The sequence below is a fragment of the Lactuca serriola genome, chromosome 2 (genome assembly GCF_051521515.1).
Source record: "Lactuca serriola cultivar US96UC23 chromosome 2, Lser_US96UC23_V15, whole genome shotgun sequence".
In the NCBI taxonomy this organism is placed as follows: Eukaryota; Viridiplantae; Streptophyta; class Magnoliopsida; order Asterales; family Asteraceae; genus Lactuca; species Lactuca serriola.
Window position 1 is genome coordinate 211427922 of NC_136409.1, and position 5720 is coordinate 211433641.

At 34.7% G+C, this 5720-nt stretch overlaps 1 pseudogene across 1 annotated transcript; it reads left to right on the forward strand.

Annotated features, from left to right (window-relative positions):
* Positions 1-384: 384 nt before the first annotated feature.
* LOC145088388 (ABC transporter G family member 6 pseudogene) lies at positions 385-3070 on the forward strand (annotated as a pseudogene). The gene has a single exon (XR_013701089.1). The product of XR_013701089.1 is annotated as an ABC transporter G family member 6 pseudogene (transcript).
* Positions 3071-5720: the final 2650 nt, after the last annotated feature.

Genomic DNA, 5720 nt, shown 5'->3' on the forward strand with positions numbered 1-5720 from the left:
TCGATTTGAATATTTACAGTGTAATATTATATTAGAATATTTCACGTATATTTTGAAAAAAAAAACGATAATTTTTATTTTATTTTATTTGGATAAAATAAATGACGAAAATAATATTTAAAAAATTTTCAAAAATTTTAATTTATTTTGTATTTTAAAATATGTTTTTTTATCTTTAAAATAAATGGATTGAATCCTTTGTTTTACAAAATTTAACAAAATTTGATGGTTTAATATATATATATATATATATATATATATATATATATATATATATATATATATATATATATATATATATATATATATATATATATATTAAAAGAGACACGTTATTAATAGCTTTTGTCTATCTATTTATATATGTGTATATATATACAAACAAGTTCAGCTTCAATGATGCATTGAGAGTGTTTTAATAAGCAGAAGGTATAATTTTTGCTCTTGTAGACCGATATATCATCTGTTGTAGAATAACGACGACGTTTCGGTGGAAAGAATCAGCATCAACGGATGGTTTATATATGATACTGTCTGTATTCTATTTATGCACATATAAAAATCTACGTTGGTGTTAGCATTATTAGCGTTTAATTTCCAGTGGAAAGATGTCTGCTCGTATAGGGGTGGAGGACATTCCGGAGACGTCCGGGTTAGCGCCGGCCTCTCCGACTCTTGGGGAGCTTTTGAAGTATGTTAATGAAGTAAATGGTGATGAGACGTCAGGTCATCGTGTTTTGGAAATGAACCAGATGAGCAACGAGCCTCAGCCGTTGCCGTTGCCGTTTGTTTTGGCCTTCAGTAATCTGACCTATAGCGTGAAGGTACCGAGCAAATTCGGGATTCCTGCTGTCCTCGGAGGTCGGAATAGGCCAGCCGCTCTTCCGGCGATGGCGGCGGAACCAGTTGGTGGAGAGAAGCTGGTTTCGAGGAGTAAGATTTTGTTGAATGAAATTTCTGGTCAAGCGAGGGACGGCGAGATACTGGCGGTGCTTGGAGCTAGTGGATCTGGGAAATCTACATTGATTGATGCTTTGGCGAATCGAATCTCCAAAGGAAGTTTGAAAGGTAACATAACTTTGAATGGAGATCAATTAGAATCCAGATTGCTAAAGGTGATCTCAGCTTATGTCATGCAAGACGATCTGTTATTTCCGATGTTAACCGTGGAAGAAACGTTGATGTATGCTGCCGAGTTCCGCCTCCCTCGGTCGCTATCAAAAACAAAGAAGAAGCTGAGAGTTCAAGCCCTAATCGATCAGTTAGGGCTCCGAAACGCCGCCAAAACAATCATCGGTGACGAAGGACACAGAGGAGTCTCAGGCGGAGAACGACGACGTGTTTCCATCGGAGCTGATATCATTCACGATCCTATTCTTCTGTTTCTGGATGAGCCGACGTCCGGCCTCGATTCCACCAGTGCTTACATGGTAGTCAAGGTGCTGCAACGTATTGCACAAACCGGAAGCATCGTCATAATGTCCGTACACCAGCCAAGTTACCGGCTTCTCGGGTTACTCGACCGGCTATTGTTTCTGTCTCGTGGACAGACTGTTTACAGTGGCTCGCCGGCAAATCTCCTTTCCTTCTTCGCCGATTTTGGCCATCCAATTCCGGAGAAAGAAAATCGTACGGAATTTGCCCTCGATTTGATCAGAGATCTCGAAGGTTCTCCTGGAGGAACAAAAAGCCTAGTCGAATTCAACAAATCATGGCAACTCCTGAAGCGATCCCGACACACCCAAACCACCGGCAACGAAACTCCGACACATGGGTTATCGCTTACAGAAGCGATAAGTGCGAGTATATCACGCGGCAAATTAGTCTCCGGAGCCACCAGCGACCCTAACAGAAGCTCCATGGTCCCTACCTTTGCCAATCCAATATGGACGGAGATGATGGTTTTGTCAAGGCGGGCTTTCAAAAATCAATGGAGAACGCCGGAGCTATTCATTACCAGGTTGGGTGCAGTTGTGGTGACTGGTTTTATACTCGCCACCGTGTTTTGGAAGCTGGATGATTCTCCGAGAGGCGTTCGTGAACGTCTCGGATTCTTCGCTTTTGCCATGTCGACAACGTTCTACACTTGTGCAGACGCATTACCTGTTTTCCTCCATGAACGTTTCATTTTCATGAGAGAAACCGCTTACAATGCTTACAGACGTTCTTCCTACGTCCTCTCTTCTTCACTCGTAGCGATCCCAACTCTCATTTTCCTCTCCTTGGCATTCGCAGTAATCACATTTTGGGCTGTCGGACTCGCCGGCGGAGGTAAAGGCTTCTTGTTCTACTTCGCCATAATCTTGGCCTCGTTTTGGGCCGGAAGCTCTTTCGTGACATTTCTCTCCGGCGTCATCCCACATGTTATGATCGGGTACGTGATTGTCGTCGCAATTCTCGCTTACTACCTCCTGTTCAGTGGCTTCTTCATCAATCGTGATCGAATTCCCGATTACTGGATATGGTTTCACTATATTTCTTTGGTCAAATACCCATACGAAGCAGTTTTACACAACGAATTCCAAGACCCATTGAGATGTTTCGTTCGAGGAACTCAGATCTTCGACGGCAGCCCTCTTGGCATAGCCGATGAAGCCACCAAATTGAGGCTGTTACAAAGCATGAGCCAAACATTAGGGGTGAACATCACCGCCGGATCATGTCTGACCACCGGATCCGACATACTGAAGCAGCAAGGCGTCAATGATCTGACCAAGTGGGAGTGCCTCTGGATCACCATCGCATGGGGCTTCTTCTTCCGAATCTTGTTCTACTTCTGCTTGTTGATCGGAAGCAAGAACAAAAGGCGGTAGAGTGTAAACTACATAATCTTGGGGGTACTATTGTGTAAGTTTTTTAGTTTGGCGGGAAGGGGAAAAAAATAACAACTTAAGTTTTATTAAAAAAATAAAAATTGTATTATTAATATTTAGCTAAATAGGTCGTTTTACAGAATTAAATTCGTTTGGTTGAAACATTCGATGTTTATTGTACTTTTATTTGATTTTCTTCTTGTAAAAACAAAGACAGTTGAAATATAAAAATAAATAAGTTAAATGATATAAGGAAATGATGTATGTCTTCCGTAGAATTAAAATTTTATATTAAAACCAATGTTTAGTTTAGCCTAAAATATTTCCATTAGTTTTTTTTTTCTTAACAACTTAATATATTATTGATTGATGAATGATGAATATTTATCCACTATATATCAAGTGTTTACGTGTTAAATTATTGAACATAAAGTTATATTGACTTTCAAAGCGAAAAGCATTTAAGTATTAAACCAAAAAAAGGAAAAAGAACGTGAGCATAATTAATGGGGTTGGATAGGGTGGGACGGGGGGAGTTGAAGGTTCGTATATAGATATAAACTTTAGGTATTGCTCATAAATGATAAATGGGTGAGCTTGCAAAATTAAATTAAAAGCCAGGGAGACAAGTATTCAAGTAAAGTAAATATATAAAAGTTTGGTGACGAATTGGGTACCTAAAATTATTACTCGTATTACTTCATCTATCTACCCTCTTCTTGCCCAATTATTGATTTTTTAACCTTCAATTAGGTTTTATCATATGTTTGTTTCCTATCATTTCTTAAAATAATTATCACATAGTAACATTAACACAAAGTCACAAACCATAAGATTTATTTATAGATATCATGAAAACGACAAGAAGTAAACCACAAATTCATATAAAATTCACATGCTCTGGTTGATATATCAATATCTTAACTATATCATCAATATTTTAACTTCAATGTCATTCTAACAAATAATGTCACGCATTTAATTTTACGTGTCACATTAATGCCACATTTCACCGTCTAAGATTTTTCAAATGAACACGAAGCTTCTTTTCAAATATGCCAACTTGCTTCAAGCTGGTCCCGTGGAAAACCAATTTTCTACGTAGTACATAATATATATCATCGTATTTTTTTTTCTCTTATACGGGAACAGTTTTTAATAATCAATTATCAAGTACTCTAAATGCCAAATTTCTTCAAGAGGCGTAATTTGATTTCTTGAAAATTTTAAATCAAACATGACATGAAATTTGTGTTAAAACTTAAAAGGAATAATATTGAACTCCATTCCATCTTATCCCATTGAATTCTGACAATTCAAAGTCGCCCTAAGTTATGCGCATTACTTTTGTAGTGTACATATGTTCCGTTACAAACAACGTGTATTTCATGATGAACCATTTTTCTTATAAGATTTGTAGGATACTTGTTAATTATCGTTTAACTTATTTATTTTTAAAAGTTATTTACACCAATATATCAAAGTAATCTTTAGAGATATCATTTGAAATGATTTGATGAACTCAAGATGCGACAAAAAGACAACAAATTTCATATCCAAAACGTAAACACCCAATAGATTACACACACATATTTATGTATATATGTATGAATATTTGAACTTTGGATTATGTTATAACTTATGAGTAAGAACGGAAAATGATGGATTACCATCCATTATTATTTAAACAAAATCAACCAAATTAGGAAAGAAAAAAAAACAATCAAGCTTACTTCTACACATGAACATAGTTTGTTTTTTGCTTGGTCTCTTCCCCACTTCGCCGATATAGAAAATCCAACCCATCACCAACTTTATTTTCACATTCAATTTTTATGAAATGTTCTGGCCCCAAAATAAATTCACTTTACATTTATTGAATTATTAGATCTCCCTTCAAGTTGTTGCATTCATGAGGCTGCTTCATGAACAAGGCTGGATATATCTAACTAGGTCTAAAATGACTGTAGGTTTATGTTCATGAAAGTTACACATTTCTCATTTCTCAACTATATCATATTTTTAAAGATATATTTTTATTGATTTTATTACCATATTTATAATTACAATCCATCCATTCAAAACTACTAGTCAAAAGTATATGTTTTTACCTACAAAAAGGAGAAAAAAAAAACTATTTTAAAAATCGTACATCAACAAAATAATCGAAGTATATATATATATATATATATATATATATATATATATATATATATATATATATATATATAAAAGATGTGAACATAATACTATTAAACTTCTAGATTGGCAATTTAAAAAGATTAAAAATATAAATTTGTAGCTGAAAGGTAGACCCTGTCGACACCCTACCCACTTGGCTGCACAGGACATACATTAAATTGTTGTACACTTGTACATATGCTCCTCCTCAGAAAAAAAAAATGGACAGAAAACTTAATTTATTAGCGTAAATCCAACTCCCAAAAACTTGGACCTAATATATTTACCATCAAATTTAATTTGTACAAAAGAGGTATTAAAAACCAATATCTTAACAAAGAAGCGAATTGGTAAAGGAACAAACGATGGTGATTTTTTTTTTATTTTTTCTTGTTTTGTAAATATTTTTTCAAATTAAATTTTCCATTTTCAAAATCAAAACCATCTTGTATTTACTTGCAAAAACACAAAACCAGCTGTCAAACCAAATTAAATGTTTGTGTTAAAGTTTTAAACTGTCCCTTTAGGTCTCTCTTTTTTGCTAAGTAAAATCAGAGTTCTTCTAAAAAACACGATATGTTTATTTTTTTAATGCTTAAATATTTTCTGAGTATTAGTAAACAATTAGTGTTTCAAGTATAAATGATTGATCTTTTAATAAAAATTATGTATTTTTAATTTCCATATAATAACAATAAAGAAAATAAAAAGTATATTTTTGATAAC